The following is a 16,501-nucleotide window of genomic DNA, read 5'->3' on the forward strand; positions in this document are numbered from 1 at the left end:
CTTTGCTTGTTATTACATACATAAATATATCTCATATGAAGGAACTTTTTTCGTAATCCTCGACTCATTCCATAAAGATTTCCTTTACCTTTAAGGTGGATTGTTTTAGAATTGATTAACCTATTTTTAAACGTGATTTTAGTAAAATACAAGTAATAAAATTTACTTGAATTCGGTTAAGCAAAATTGGTTTTGTCATCAAACCTCATGATAGAAGTGATAAATTGTAGCTTTTGTGTAGGACTGAAATTTTTACGTTATTTTTATCATCAAACTTGCCTTTAAGGTAATAAGATTCAAAAAAAAAAAAAAAACAAATATAATCCAGTCTTTTAACAATGAAGATTCATAGAGAAAGTAAGAAGAAGAGAAAAGAGGTTAGGGTTCCAATAATATGAATAGCAAAAATTTAGAATACAAATCTTACAAAGAAAATATATAAGGGTTAATTAGGTTTTTAGTCCCTATAAATATTCACAGTTTTGTTTTTAGTTCCTACAAAATAAAATCACATTTTTTAGTCTCTGTGACATTTTCCTTAAGCATTTTAGGGATCAAAAATGTTGATGGAAATTTTTGACAGGGACTAAAAATGCTGATGGAAAATTTTTATAGGGACTAAAAATGCTGATGAAAAATTTTATAAGGACTAAAAAGTGTGATTTTATTTTGTAGGGACTAAAAACAAAATTCTGAATATTTACAGGGATCATTTACTTTATTAACCCAATATATAATAACACATAAAAAGTCTAGACTACCTTCAACCTTATTATAACAAGAAGTCCGATAACATGTTATCTAACATCTCTCATCAAATTTATGATGCATTAACAAAAAAAATCGAAAGTTTCAATCAAGAATTAAAACGATAGAATGGAATGCGTTTTTGTAAAATGTCAACATTCTGCAAAGAGGAAGAGGCAATGGAAAGTAATTGTGTCATGGTGAAGATGGTGATGTGTAAAGTGAAAAAAATCCGTGCCCGCGGGTATCCGCGGATAAAATCCGTCATGGGCACAGGGCGGGTAGCTAAACGGGTACCCACGGGTATATTAAACGGGTATTTAACTACTCGTTACTTTATGGACACGGACACGGATTTGATGGTACCCGTGCCCGCGGGTATCCGTACCCGTTAATAAATTACGTAAATTACTAAAATATTCATGTGTGTGTGTGTGTGTTTGTCTATATATATATAAGAGTGTGGTGTCTAAAAAAAACCTAGTTTATTGTACGGCTTTTTAGTTTTCTCTGTTCTTTCTCTCAAGAGCGTAAAAAATTTCTCTTCATCTCTTTTCTTTTCTTCTTCTCCTTAGAATGATTACTTGTTTATGATTTTAGAATTTATGGCTTTTTAATTTTAGAGGAATAAACTAATTTTAGGGCTTTCTAATTGTTTTATGGATTTGAATTGATTTAATCTTTTTTCGTATGATGAATTTGTTTGAGATTATGTAAGAATCCTTATTTTTGTTGGATTATGGTATGGATTATGAAATTTGAATGGAATATGTTATGTATGGATCTTTAAAAGTTCAATTTTGTACGTAATTAAAAGTTGAATTTTTATTTGTACAAAACAAAATAAAAAATTCATGGGTACCCGCGGATATCCGTGGGTATCTAAATACTCGTGGATTACCCGTATAGAGATACCCGCACGGGTATGGGGACGGGTATGGGTACCATATTTATCCAACGGGGCGGGGACGGATATCATACTACCCGTACCCACGGATACCCATTGACATCCCTAGACATGATTAGTGCGTTTATGAAAGACCGGGTTGTGGGCAATTTGAATGACACTCTTAGCTTGTTATCACGATACACAAGAGTTGGTTAAGAAAAAATGACATCAATACCAGTGTCATTAGAAGAGCATGTATGACATTGACATCAATATCAGTCTCATTAGAGTAAGCACGTAACTCAGAGAGAAAGAAAATTATGGAAACTAAAGGCTCCAAGTAGCGAAAATACTCAAATCATCTCAAATCTTTTAGCTCATCAACATTATCATTTGTAATAATCATATCATCAACATATATAAGAAGAGTAAAACATGACATAAGAAGTAGAATCATGATCACTAGAGCGAAATCCAAGATATGTAGTCACGGTTGAAAACTTTTTGAACCAAACTCGTAGAGCTTGTTTCAAACCATATCTTCAAATTTATTAAAATAATGTCTTAAAAAATAATTTAATTTCATCAAATCAATTATGTTCAAAAGCATATAGAGTTTTAAAAAATGCACATTTAGATTCAATTTAATAGTTCAACCCACCGCTAATTGAATAAGAAATTAGTAACAAAACAATTGGACTCAAGTGACTGATGGGTACATCAAATAATAAATTGTTCAGAAGAATATGAATTTTGATCCGTAAATGAAACAATTTTTTGTCAGACTTTCCTACCTTATGACCGAACTCAAGATTACCTTGACTCTCTTCCCACGACAACGGGAGGTTTAACCCAAAAAAAAAGACACGAGTGACCTATTGCCAATTGAGTCTTGCTATGTAGACCGAAAGAATTTTCGCGTGGATGGCACGAATATGTTATTTAATGCACAGTATATCTCGCTTAGTGCCTTTAATTGTTTTTTTTAAGCAAGTGGCTTTAATTGTTATTGCTATAGTTTATAGGGTTGTGCTACATATTGTTCTTAATGAGATTGTTCTTGAATGCTAATTATAGTTTATGGGGTTAATTAAGTTTTTAGTCCTTATAAATATAGCGAATTTTATTTTTAGTTCTCATTAAAAAAAAGTGATAGGTTTTGGTTCCTATAAATATTTTCACCACATAATTTTAGTCCTTGTTAAATTAAAATTTGTTTAATTATGCATAAATTTCTAAATATTTGAATGATTTTTTACAGACATGTTAATATCATCATAAGAAACTCTTTTATAAAATATTTTAGTTTTTTAACATGTCACAAACTAAATGTGGATTTTTCTAAAAGCCAAATTTTCAAGATTAAATTAATGAAAATTTGGACCAAATAATCAAATTTTAATTTAACAGTGACTAAAAACAAGCTTACTTAAAAACAAAAGATTACTTGAAAATTGACTATAATAATAGTGACCAAAAACTTATTTCCCAATTTTTGTTTAATTACAATGATGACATGAGCTAAATATGAGGGATGATGAGTTAAAAAAAGAGAGAGGTGATGAGGTAATAATAAGGGAAATTTGAAAGAAATCTGATGGCTATGCAAGTAACAGCTCATTCGCGGGTATAGCACGAAATTTTATCTCGTGCAATTTAGCATTTTTCTTGCCAATTTGGCGTTTTCAAAAAAATTCCCATTTAAAAAAGCAGAAATAATTAAATGCATATCACAAATGCAATGTGTTTTTTTTAATTACAAAATGCAATGGCTTTAATAATGTAAACATTCAATCACAAATATAATTAATTTGGTTTTGCAGCATGCCAGCATCCATATATAAACGGTCAAAAAAAAAAGTAATAAACACCAAAAACAAAAACCGTCCTGCATTTTAATGTGGGAGCTACTGGTAGTTGCATTATTATGATGCTTTTGGTGCATCTATCTATCAAAGAATTATGCGATAGATAGATAGATAGTTTAACACGGCCGACAAAGGGTACAGCCTCCGTAAACCATGAAATATGTTGAACTATGTTTATATATTATTTGTCCACTTGTAAATAAGGCCATTTTGAAATTAAGGGTCTAAATTGACGTTTATCAATGAATGATGTCTTGTCAGTTACACATAGTGAGTTAGTGGCATATTCAAGTACAGATATCATATGTAGGAAAGCTTTCTTCTGCAAATTGGCAGGTCAGTGACTCAGTGTACATAAAGAATTAATTCACGTGTACTGACAGTACTGTAGAGACTTCTGAAGCTGTTGCAAATAGAACAGTTGAACCAGTGCGGTTATGACTTATGATAGTCAATAGTACAAGGTCTCTAAATTTTGAAGGCCAAAAGTTCTAGTTTTTGGTCAAGTAGTCTGGTAGTTAGATACACTCTTTAAATTGTGGAGCAATGGAGAATCTGAGTTCGAACTCTGGTCTCTGCAAATAATGTCTCTAGTAGCTCCTAATTAAGCTATACTTACGTGACCGAGTTTTTGGTATTTTATTTAGTAAAAATATAATATTTTGAAATAATTTATAGGATTCAGCAATGTTTTTTTTGTTAGGCCATTTATTAAGATTAAACTATTTGTCAAAGAAACCATCAATAATTTGCATAGATATTGAAGGGAATCTATGCAAATTATTTCAACAATTATTGGACAATTGCTTTAAAAAAGAAAACAAGGAGAAATTAATTGTGAAAAACATGTATGCAGGAAAAAATAACCAAGGAGAATTTCATAGGTGCAGTAAGTGTGAGTGTGTTCCACCTAACAACTTATGTTTCAATCTAAATGGATTAGACATAGTTCGTAAAGGAAAACAATCTAGGACTTTCAAACACTTTCTTAAACCCCATTGGTTCAGCATCAGTGTTTGTAGTGCTCCCTCCATTGCATAAGTCAATTGTCCACCCCAGTTGGTAGGTTTTTAAAAATCATGAATTCTGAAATAAGATTTTTTTTATCTATGAAATAAGATTAATTGATATGCATGGTAATTTGTAAAGGACTAACACATAAAAATGTTTTATGTTTATAAAATGGTCCAAATGCAACCCAACTAAATCAATGGCAAATTGAAACGGGTCTTTTTTTGATAACAAATGAGAAACTCCAAATTGAATAGCATAGTCGAAAGAGGTACTAGGAAAAACATAAGAGAAACTCAACCACTTGAGAACATTAGGTGAAATATCCCAAAAAAATAAAGTCGCGCACAAAAAAACAGGTGATTAACATTTTCCTCCTTTTCCCATCCTCCTAATCATAAAAGAGAGATTGAGCATAAAATATCTCGTTGAGCCAAGTTATCCTTTGTTAGAATCTTATTGTTCTAAATCCTTTATTTGAATAAAGATACCTTCAAGGGAGCTGTTTTGTTACAAATGAGATCTCTGAGAGTCACATGTTCATCATGCATCGGCTGAGCCAAACATGATAAATCCCTCTAACAAAGTACATTTCATCAAATGTTATCCAACAAAGAACAACAATATACCACTTGTTTCTCCTCTCAAACATAAAGCCTCCTAGGCCACCTCCACCATACTCCTTCAACACCCAATCATTCACATGGTTTTCCTCCACCTCATAACAAGCAACTGAAACCTTGAACCATATAACTCTTGGATTGTGGTTCTTAGTATGTTAACCGAGAAATCTTCCATAGGCTCAATATCATAAGAGCATAAGAAAATCACCATATAAATAGTCAGTATCATAAGATCGTCCAACAATATCAAAAATTGGTACCAAATGGTAAATGGACCTAGTGATATTCAGGTTTGGGAGATATCGTACCTTAATAATAAATGAAAAATTGAAATTATAACTGTGTCTAATGGTTCTAACCATTGTCAGCAACTCCCACATTTTCAAAGCTATAAATTTTCCCTTCAAAAAGGTTGTTGAATAAGGTTTTTTAATGGTTGCATGGATTATTCCACCAACCTCATCAAGAAAAACCATTTCTATAGAAAATGGCAGACTATTTCTATTAAAATATGATATATGTCATAAGCGAATGACCCTACCCTTAAAGTTCTAAAATCTTTTTTTCAATTGAAATTTCAGAAATTGGAGATACTCAGACATATTAGCCATTGATTTTTTTAATTGTTGTTGAAGAATTCATATGCAAAAAAATAAAAAATCAGAATGAAAGTTCTAAAATTAAACTTAGAAATTGAAAACAGAGAACAAAAGAGGGAAAGAAAACAATGCAATGTTAATAAAAAGCAATGGTTGGTCGTGTTTTCCTTATACAAAAATGAACCATTTTACCGGCATAACCTAGGATTAAGGTGGAATAAAAACACAATAAAATTTGGGAACGATTTTGGAGGAAAAAATTCAAATTTGACAAGTAAGAAATTTTTACTTCATGGATTGCTTTTCACTTCATCCTTATCCTTGAATCCCTTCTCTCAACTAAGATTTTGGATAGATTTTCCTTTGATCAAGGTTGTTTTGGCTTGATTTGTTAACACTTTGAATGGCGAATTTCATTTTGGGGGGATGATCGACGGTAACAGGTTTGGGGATTTCATCATCGAATGGGAAATGTTTTTCTTGGGTGGTGCAGAGCTTGTGTGATAAAATTTGTCTCATAGCCGAAGAAAAAAAATTCACAAAGAAGGTTTGGTGTTGAACTTTTTTATGTGTTAAACCGCTTTTTGGAAAAGAGGAGAACATGAAGAGAAGAGAAGAGAAGACAAAGAGAAGAGAGAAGAGGCTGCATCGATTGTTAAGGTAAGGGTGAGACTAGCATTCAATACTATTAAGTGTATGATTATAATGATTAGATTTAACGAGTTGTAGGAAGAGTTTGTGAGGATTGAGGAATTAGGGTTTTAAGTGAAGAATTGAGGATTAACCAATGAAAAGTTGTTAGATTGATGTAGAAACTGTGTACAGACCTTAGATAATCCATAGGATGATTATTGGATGTAGTTTTGAGGTTAGAACCATGGATTTGGATGAGATGTTGGTGAGTTTAAGAATTAGAGTTTAAGAATTGTAATAAGTTGTTAATAGATTTGAGAACCCTTTGAATTTGCATACAGTAGGTTGATGAATAATTAGTGTTCTAATGATAGGGTAAACATAGGGTAATGATTAGGGTCAAGTTTGGAGAGTATTGAATCGAAAACGGAGTCGAAAAGATTTCCCAAAGGCGAAATCGCAGCTGAACTGCGATTTTGCTATCAGTGTGCAAACACGTTTTTATTGTCTTAGTTTGACAAGTTTAAGTTCCGAACTGGGTTTAGGTGTAAGCACGAAAGTTGTAGGTATGGATGTTAGTTTTCTAATGTCGTTGGTCTGGTGTCAAAATGATTTATAGAACTTGAGTTATGGTCAAATTACTGCATGTAGGTCACAGTGAATTTTTATGGACTTTCAGCACAACTTTTCCGAATTTAAAATGAAAACTGATATTGATCGGTGCAGAATTGGTCTTAGGCGTAAACATGAAAGTTTTAGATGATTTTGTTAGCTTTCCAGTGGCTTTGGTTTGACGTGAAAATGATGTTTGGTGTTTGAGTTATGATGAAAATACTACAAGGAGGTCTAAGCGAAATTGCACAGTGGCAGCATTCTCTGTTTCATGTTTTTGCGTTTTGTTCATATGTTTCTGTTTTGAATTGATCTTTGTTGTAAACATGAAAGTTGTTGATGATGACATTCTGTCATTACGTAATATTAGGGACTTATTGTGACATTTTGATAGAGTTCTCATGCAATTTATACTGTTCTGGAGTGCAAAAAGCTTAAAATTTGAAGTCTGTTCGAAGGAAATCGCGCCACGCCAATTTCAAGCCGTGCTGCGATTTTTGAAGCAAAAATACACACTTCCTGTAAAGGGGAAATCGCGGCACGCCAATTAACAAGGCGCGGCGCGATTTTGATGGGTCAGGCCCATGACTTCTATAAATACTGCACTCAAGCTGAAGAACAAGGGTGACGATTTTGGAGAGCAAAGTGCGATTTTGAGACATCGGAGACGGCTAGAAGGGCGATTTCTTCATCCTTTTACCAATTCATGTATGTTTTAATTATTTCATTGATTATGCTATTTGTAAACTCGATTATGAGTAGCTAAATCTCTTAGAGATTAGATCCGAGATGAATCTTTGTAACCCTAATTGACACATGTTGCTGTGAAACTCTATTTTGTTTATGAATTCAATTCTAGTTTATTCAATTCAATTGTTCTTAATGCTTTTTATATCTTGATCACATATAACTTGTTTTCGTGAGAATGAATGACCACTGACCATGGCTTTCAACTTAGACCTAATTGAATTGTTCTAATAATCAGGATTAGTCTAGGAATAGATAATCGTTTGTTAGTGATAATAGGTTAACGTTCGGTAAAACCTTCAAGAATTATTAGACCACCTAAGGAATTAGGGGCTGTAGTTTAAGAAGAGGGTCCTAACTCAAGGGATTGATTAGGGCTAATTTGTTAATCATCGTAAACTAGAAGAGGGTTCATAACAAATAGGTGCAGTAGACCAATTAGGGGAACTTAGAGGATTCGACGGATCTGATCTCATCTTTCTCTCCTATTTTCTTAATCAAATCTTTTCTGTTTCTTGATTTAATTAAAATCAAACCAAATCTACCGCCTAGTGGCAAAACAAAATAAATTTTATACATCCTAATTATATAACGAAATTGAATTATTGAAGTTAAAAACAGTCCTCGTGGGAACGATATTTTTACTACTTCGATAGTATTTGGTGCACTTGCCAGAGATCTATCAAGTTTTTGGCGCCGTTGCCGGGGATCTATCAAGTTTTTGGCGCCGTTGCCGGGGACTGTTGAATTATTTCAACAAGGCAATTACGTTATAGTTTAGGGTTTTTGCAATTTAATTTTCTGTTTTTAATTTTTATTTTTCTGTTTTCATATTCACTTGATTACTTTGCGTTGTGCAGTGCTACTAAGGTATTTTGCTGTTTATGCGAGGTAAACAGAGCTCTGACGACTTAGAGTACGATCCGGAGATTGAAAGAACTGCTAGAGCACTTCGGAAAGCTGTCCGATCGCAAAGGTTAGCTCAATCCGTTCCACCGGGTGTTCGAGAACAAGTACCGGAGCAACTCTCAAGTGAATCTGAAACAATCTCTTCTCCTAAATCTGCAACTATGGAAGGAGAAGGAGTTGTACCACCAAGACCTAAGCTTGGAGACTACGGGTTGGCCACTCATCGCGGTCAACTGACCCACACTTTTCAACCAGCTAACCCCGTAGCGTTCGACATCAAGACAACTGTCCTCAATGGTTTGAGGGACAAGCAATTCGATGGGACTGAAGCTATGAGTCCTCATGAACACTTGAGCCGTTTTGCTGAAACCTGTGAGTTTTGTGTGCAACCAGCCACCGTGACTGAAGCACAAAAGAAGCTAAGGCTATTTCCTTTCACCTTGACGGGAAGAGCAAAAGATTGGTTGCTAACAATTCCAAACGGGACTGTCCAAACATGGGAAGAGTTAGAGCTGAAGTTCTTGGAGAAATACTTCCCTATGTCTAAGTATTGGGACAAGAAGATGGAGATCTCTAACTTCAAGCAAGGAGAAGGTGAATCATTGTATGATGCTTGGGAGCGATTCAATTTGCTTCTCAAGAGATGCCCTAATCATGAGTTCACCGAGAAGCAATACCTCCAAATCTTCACTGAGGGGGTAACACCAAACACTAGAATGTTCTTAGATGCTTCCGCGGGAGGTAGTCTCAAAAATAAAACTGATCATGAAGTTCAAGCTCTAATTGAAAACATGGCTGGCAATGAGTATCGTGATCAAGCTAAAAAGAAAGAAAGAGGAGTGTTTGGGGTGAGTGAACAAACTGCTATCCTTGCTAACCAAGCAGCTATGAACAAACAAATCGAAGCTCTAACTAAGGAGTTTCAAGGCTTCACTTTGGCTCATAAGCAACAACAAGTGGCTGCAATCAAATGTGACTTATGTGGTGAAGAATATCCCAACGGTGAATGTGTTCCGGAAGGATCAAGTGAAGAAGCTAACTTCATGGGAGGATATCAAAGGCAGAATCAATACTACAATTCAGGCATTAATAAGCATCCAAATCTAAGCTACTCAAACAACAATGCTTTGAACTCTCAGATGCTAACTCCTCCTCAACAACAACAAAGGAAGCCATCAGCTCTTGAGGAAACTATGATGAACTTCATGAAGATGACTCAAGGCAACTTTGAAGAGATGAAGAAGAGTCAAGAAGCTGAAAGAAAGAACAATGAAGCTTCTAGGAAGATGCTTGAAACTCAACTGGGGCAATTAGCTAAGCAGTTGGCTGAACAAAACAAAGGCGGATTCTCAGGTAACACTAAAGATAACCCTAAGAATGAGTCTTGCAATGCTATTGAACTGAGGAGCAAAAAGGTTTTGACACCTTTAGTTCCAAAAGCTCCAAAGAAGGTTGATGAAGTAGTTGAGGTGGAGGAGAATGATGTAGTTGAAAAGAATGATGAGGATGTAGTTGAAAAAGAAAATGATCATGGAGTAGTTGAAAACGAAAGGAAGAAAAAAATAGAGGGAGAAAAAAGTGAGAGATTAATTGATGAAGATTCAATCTTGAGGAAGTCGAAGAGTCAAATTTTGAAAGATGGAGACAAACCACAGGTTATTCCATCATATGTGAAGCTTCCATACCCTCACCTTTCGAAGAAGAAAGAAAAGGATGAAGGCCAATTCAAGAAGTTCATGCAACTTTTCTCACAACTTCAGGTGAATATTCCTTTCGGTGAAGCCCTTGATCAAATGCCGTTGTATGCTAAGTTCATGAAAGACTTGTTGACTAAACGAAGGAAGCCTAAGGATGATGAGAACATAGCACTTTCTGAGAATTGTAGTGCTATTCTTCAAAAGAAGTTGCCACCTAAGCTGAAGGATCCTGGTGCTTTTACTATCCCTTGTTCAATTGGACCGGTAGACATTGGAAGAGCTTTATGTGATTTGGGAGCAAGTATAAATCTGATGCCACTTTCAATGATGAAGAAGCTTAAATGTGGGGAACCAAAACCAACAAGAATGACCATCACTTTAGCTGATCGGTCAATCTCTTACCCTTTCGGTATACTTGAAGATGTGCTAGTCAAGGTTAATGACTTGGTATTTCCAGCAGATTTTGTGATCTTAGATATGGCTGAAGATGAGGATATGCCACTCATTCTAGGAAGACCTTTCCTTGCAACTGGCCGTGCTTTGATTGACATTGAGAAAGGAGAGCTAATGTTGAGATTCCATAAGGAGCAAGTAGTGTTTAATATATTTGAGGCCATGAAGCACAAAGATGAAAATCCCAAGTGTTACCGGATTGACATTGTTGAAGAAATAGTTAAAGATGACTCTTGTGAACATCAACCAACACACCCTCTTGAACGTGCAATTGTGAATTCTATAGAAAAAGGTGAAGATGATGAAGATCTTGAAGTAAGTGATTGTGTGAAGCAACTAGCAGCAAGCAAGCAAGAGTTGGGTCCGGTAAAAACAGAAGAATTAATGGGTAAGCACTCTATAGATGCCCCTATTTTGAGTGGAGAAGGAGAGAAAAATCCAGAATTAAAAGAACTCCCTTCTCACTTGAAATATGTTTTTCTCACTAAAGATGCCTCTAGACCAGTAATCATCAGCAATACCTTGACACCTTTGGAAGAAGAAAAATTGATGAGGGTGTTAAGAGACAATCAAGGAGCTTTGGGGTGGAACATTTCTGATTTAAAGGGTATTAGTCCAGCTTATTGCATGCATAAAATACACATGGAGGCTGAATACAAACCGGTGGTTCAACCTCAAAGGAGACTTAACCCAACAATGAAGGAAGTAGTAAAGAAAGAGGTGCTGAAGTTACTAGATGCAGGTATGATCTACCCTATCTCAGATAGCTCATGGGTAAGTCCAGTTCATGTGGTACCCAAGAAAGGAGGAATGACGGTGGTAGCAAATGAAAAAAATGAATTGATACCTACCCGCACCGTCACTGGTTGGAGAATGTGTATAGACTACCGGAGGTTGAATACCGCAACAAGGAAAGACCACTTTCCATTACCATTCATGGATCAAATGATTGAGAGATTGGCTGGCCAAGCTTTTTATTGCTTCTTGGATGGGTATTCAGGGTATAATCAAATTGCAGTGGCTCCGGAAGATCAAGAAAAGACTGCCTTCACTTGTCCATTCGGTGTGTTTGCTTATCGAAGGATGCCCTTTGGGCTGTGTAATGCGCCAGCAACCTTTCAAAGGTGCATGCTTTCCATCTTCTCTGATATGATAGAGAAGAACATTGAGGTATTTATGGACGACTTTTCTGTTTTTGGTAAGTCTTTTGATCAATGCTTGTTCCATTTAAATGCTGTACTTAAAAGATGCACTGAAACTAACCTTGTTTTGAATTGGGAAAAATGTCATTTTATGGTAACTGAAGGTATAGTTTTGGGGCATAAAATAAGTGCTAAAGGCATTGAGGTGGACCAAGCTAAGATAGAGGTTATAGAGAAACTTCCTCCACCAATCAATGTTAAAGGAGTGAGGAGTTTCCTGGGGCATGCCGGTTTCTATCGGCGGTTCATAAAAGACTTTTCTAAAATTTCCAAACCCCTCTGTAACCTCTTGGTCAAAGAAAACGAATTTAATTTTGATTCTGAATGTCTAAATGCTTTTTCTTTGATTAAAAACAAGTTGGTGACTGCACCAATAATCATTGCACCCGATTGGGATTTACCTTTTGAACTTATGTGTGATGCAAGTGATTATGCTGTTGGTGCAGTCCTAGGCCAACGCAAGAACAAATTTTTCCATGCAATTTACTATGCAAGCAAGGTTTTAAATGAAAATCAAGTTAACTATTCCACAACTGAAAAGGAATTGCTTGCTGTAATCTTCGCATTGGAAAAATTTCGTTCTTATCTAATAGGCTCCAAAGTCATTGTTTTTACAGATCATGCAGCTCTCAAATATCTCTTAACTAAAGGGGATTCAAAGCCTCGACTGTTGAGGTGGATCCTATTATTGCAAGAATTTGATCTTGAAATTCGTGACAAGAAGGGAGTCGAGAACGTGGTAGCTGACCACCTCTCAAGGCTGGAAAATGATGAGGTAACAAAGAAGGAGAAGGCCATCAAGGCCGAGTTCCCTGATGAACAGCTGTTTGCTATTGGAGAAAGACCTTGGTTTGCTGACATGGCAAACTTTAAGGCCGGTAACATAGTTCCTGATGATATGACCTATCCTCAGAGGAAAAAGTTCTTCAAAGATGCGAACCACTACTTGTGGGATGACCCTTATCTGTTTAAGATAGGTACTGACGGTTTGATTAGACGTTGTGTTGCAGGTGAGGAAGCACATAGTATCATGTGGCACTGCCATAGCTCAGCTTATGGAGGCCACCACAGTGGAGAAAGAACAGCTGCAAAAATTTTGCAAAGTGGATTCTGGTGGCCAACCCTTTTCAAAGATTGCCACGACTTTGTCACAAGATGTGACAGATGCCAAAGGACAGGTAACATATCAAAGAGGAATGAAATGCCCCTAAAAGGAATCATTGAAGTTGAACCATTTGATTGTTGGGGTATTGATTTTATGGGACCATTCCCTTCCTCTTACTCTTATCTCCATATTCTAGTCTGTGTTGATTATGTCACAAAGTGGGTTGAAGCGATACCATGTGTTGCTAATGATGCCAAGACGGTTGTCAATTTCCTTCAAAAAAATATTTTCACTAGGTTTGGAACCCCTAGAGTATTGATCAGTGATGGGGGGAAGCATTTTTGCAATAATTTTCTTGAAAATGTGCTCAAAAAGTATAACATTAAGCACAAAGTTGCAACTCCCTATCACCCACAAACTAGTGGTCAAGCAGAGGTTTCAAACCGACAGCTGAAACAGATTCTGGAGAAGACAGTTGCGTCAAATAGGAAAGATTGGTCCAGGAAGTTAGATGACGCACTGTGGGCATATAGGACAGCCTTTAAGACCCATCTTGGGTTCTCACCCTATCAGTTAGTGTATGGGAAGGCATGTCATCTTCCAGTCGAGCTAGAACATAAAGCTTATTGGGCCATTAAGGCCTTAAATTTTGATCAAGTAGCCGCTGGTAAGAAAAGAATTTTGAAACTTAATGAACTTGAGGAGATGAGGCTTAGAGCGTATGAAAATGCACTCATCTATAAAGCCAGGACAAAAAGGTATCATGACAAAAACTTAGTGCCTAGGGATATTAACTGTGGACAACTAGTTTTGTTGTATAATTCCAGGTTGAAGCTGTTTCCTGGGAAGCTCAAGTCAAAATGGTCTGGACCATTCTTGGTCAAAAGTGTGTCACCATATGGAGCTGTTGAACTAGTGACACCTGAAGGAGATCGAAGTTTCAAAGTAAATGGACAAAGAGTTAAACCATACCTAGGTGGCGACCTACCTAAAGGAAGGGTGGCACTCATTCTGAAGGACCTCTAAAGATCCTTAGCAGTCAAGCTAGTGACGATAAAGAAGCGCTGGGTGGGAGGCAACCCACTAGATTTACTTTGTTTTTCAATACATTCAGTTTTTATTTTCTTTTTAATGTCGAAGTCCATTGAACTTATTTCCCTATTGTAATTGCTCCTGCACTTGTTTATTATTAATGAATTTGTTTTGTTTCATGTGACCTATTCCAGTTTAGTAACAGTTGTTTGATGAAACGGTATTCCAAAAGTTCTAAAGGAGGGGTGACTTGATTCAAAGGCGAAGTGTACGGCGTTGCTAGGTAGTCACATACTCCCAGAAATCTCAGCCATAAGGTTCATTGCCAAATCTTGTTTTTCAATTTACTTATATTTAGATTAGTTTTCCATGCAACTACATTTCTAGAACTTGCATTGTTTCTCTATTATTGATTGGTCTTTGTCAATTACACACTGAGGCAAAAGTGCTTGGTCCTGTGAGCCTTTTTGAAGCCTACCCTGTTTTAATTTGCTGAATTTATCCTTTCTTAACCAATTGTGAGCCGGTAGGATTAGAACTTTTTGTTCGGTGACAAACTACATTACAAGCCTAGAGACTTTTTAGGACTTATCCCTTAATGAATTTCTGAGTTAAGGCATTGTAGAATGTTGCTAAAGATTAAGTTTGGGGTTGCTATTGGAATTTGCAACCAACTAAGTTTGGGGTGGGGGTACTAGAGAATAAGAGAACAAAAATGAAAGAAATATGAGATTGTCATGCAAAATATACACAAAAATGGTGTATCAAAAAAAAAAAAAAAAAGAAATTGAATGATGAAAAAGGGACAAAACATTTAAAATCCGAGTAACTTCAAACTCGATTGTCCCTAAATGTTAAAAATATTCTCTAGTACCTTTGCATTGATTGTTATTCCACAAGGTGAATGATTGAAGGATTGAATTTTGTGCTATAACTTCCGTAGGAATGCCTAACTCAAATTTTGTGTAGCCTACTTATCCAAATATATCCCACCTTTCACCTAAGCCCCGTTATAACCCTAAAGACCTCAAAAGTGTGTAATGATATTGACTTTGATTGATATTTAGAAACTTTTCAAGCGTATGGTAATATGTAGACCTGCATGTCGACTGGTAGAACCCTGTTTCAATTTGATGCGAGGAGTTGTGAATTGGTGGATGCGAACAAGTCAAACTAGCTCATCTTTAGCTAGAAGGAGAATGAACTTTTGGGTACTATCGTTTTGTCAGGTAACTGTTATTTTACTGTCGTTTGTCACTGTTGCAAGCAAATTCCTTGAGGACAAGGAATGGTTTAAGTTTGGGGTTGTGATGACATTCTGTCATTACGTAATATTAGGGACTTATTGTGACATTTTGATAGAGTTCTCATGCAATTTATACTGTTCTGGAGTGCAAAAAGCTTAAAATTTGAAGTCTGTTCGAAGGAAATCGCGCCACGCCAATTTCAAGCCGTGCTGCGATTTTTGAAGCAAAAATACACACTTCCTGTAAAGGGGAAATCGCGGCACGCCAATTAACAAGGCGCGGCGCGATTTTGATGGGTCAGGCCCATGACTTCTATAAATACTGCACTCAAGCTGAAGAACAAGGGTGACGATTTTGGAGAGCAAAGTGCGATTTTGAGACATCGGAGACGGCTAGAAGGGCGATTTCTTCATCCTTTTACCAATTCATGTATGTTTTAATTATTTCATTGATTATGCTATTTGTAAACTCGATTATGAGTAGCTAAATCTCTTAGAGATTAGATCCGAGATGAATCTTTGTAACCCTAATTGACACATGTTGCTGTGAAACTCTATTTTGTTTATGAATTCAATTCTAGTTTATTCAATTCAATTGTTCTTAATGCTTTTTATATCTTGATCACATATAACTTGTTTTCGTGAGAATGAATGACCACTGACCATGGCTTTCAACTTAGACCTAATTGAATTGTTCTAATAATCAGGATTAGTCTAGGAATAGATAATCGTTTGTTAGTGATAATAGGTTAACGTTCGGTAAAACCTTCAAGAATTATTAGACCACCTAAGGAATTAGGGGCTGTAGTTTAAGAAGAGGGTCCTAACTCAAGGGATTGATTAGGGCTAATTTGTTAATCATCGTAAACTAGAAGAGGGTTCATAACAAATAGGTGCAGTAGACCAATTAGGGGAACTTAGAGGATTCGACGGATCTGATCTCATCTTTCTCTCCTATTTTCTTAATCAAATCTTTTCTGTTTCTTGATTTAATTAAAATCAAACCAAATCTACCGCCTAGTGGCAAAACAAAATAAATTTTATACATCCTAATTATATAACGAAATTGAATTATTGAAGTTAAAAACAGTCCTCGTGGGAACGATATTTTTACTACTTCGATAGTAT

General features: G+C 35.8%; 1 non-coding gene across 1 annotated transcript; it reads right to left on the minus strand.

Moving 5' to 3' along the window:
- Window positions 1–9,192: 9,192 nt before the first annotated feature.
- Window positions 9,193–9,299, minus strand: LOC146932471 (small nucleolar RNA R71). The gene has a single exon (XR_015009203.1). It is a non-coding gene; the product is annotated as a small nucleolar RNA R71 (small nucleolar RNA).
- Between the last annotated feature and the right edge of the window lie 7,202 nt (window positions 9,300–16,501).

The sequence above is a fragment of the Medicago sativa genome, chromosome 4 (assembly GCF_051527215.1).
Source record: "Medicago sativa cultivar Bolivia chromosome 4, Bolivia_mono, whole genome shotgun sequence".
Taxonomy (NCBI): domain Eukaryota; kingdom Viridiplantae; phylum Streptophyta; class Magnoliopsida; order Fabales; family Fabaceae; genus Medicago; species Medicago sativa.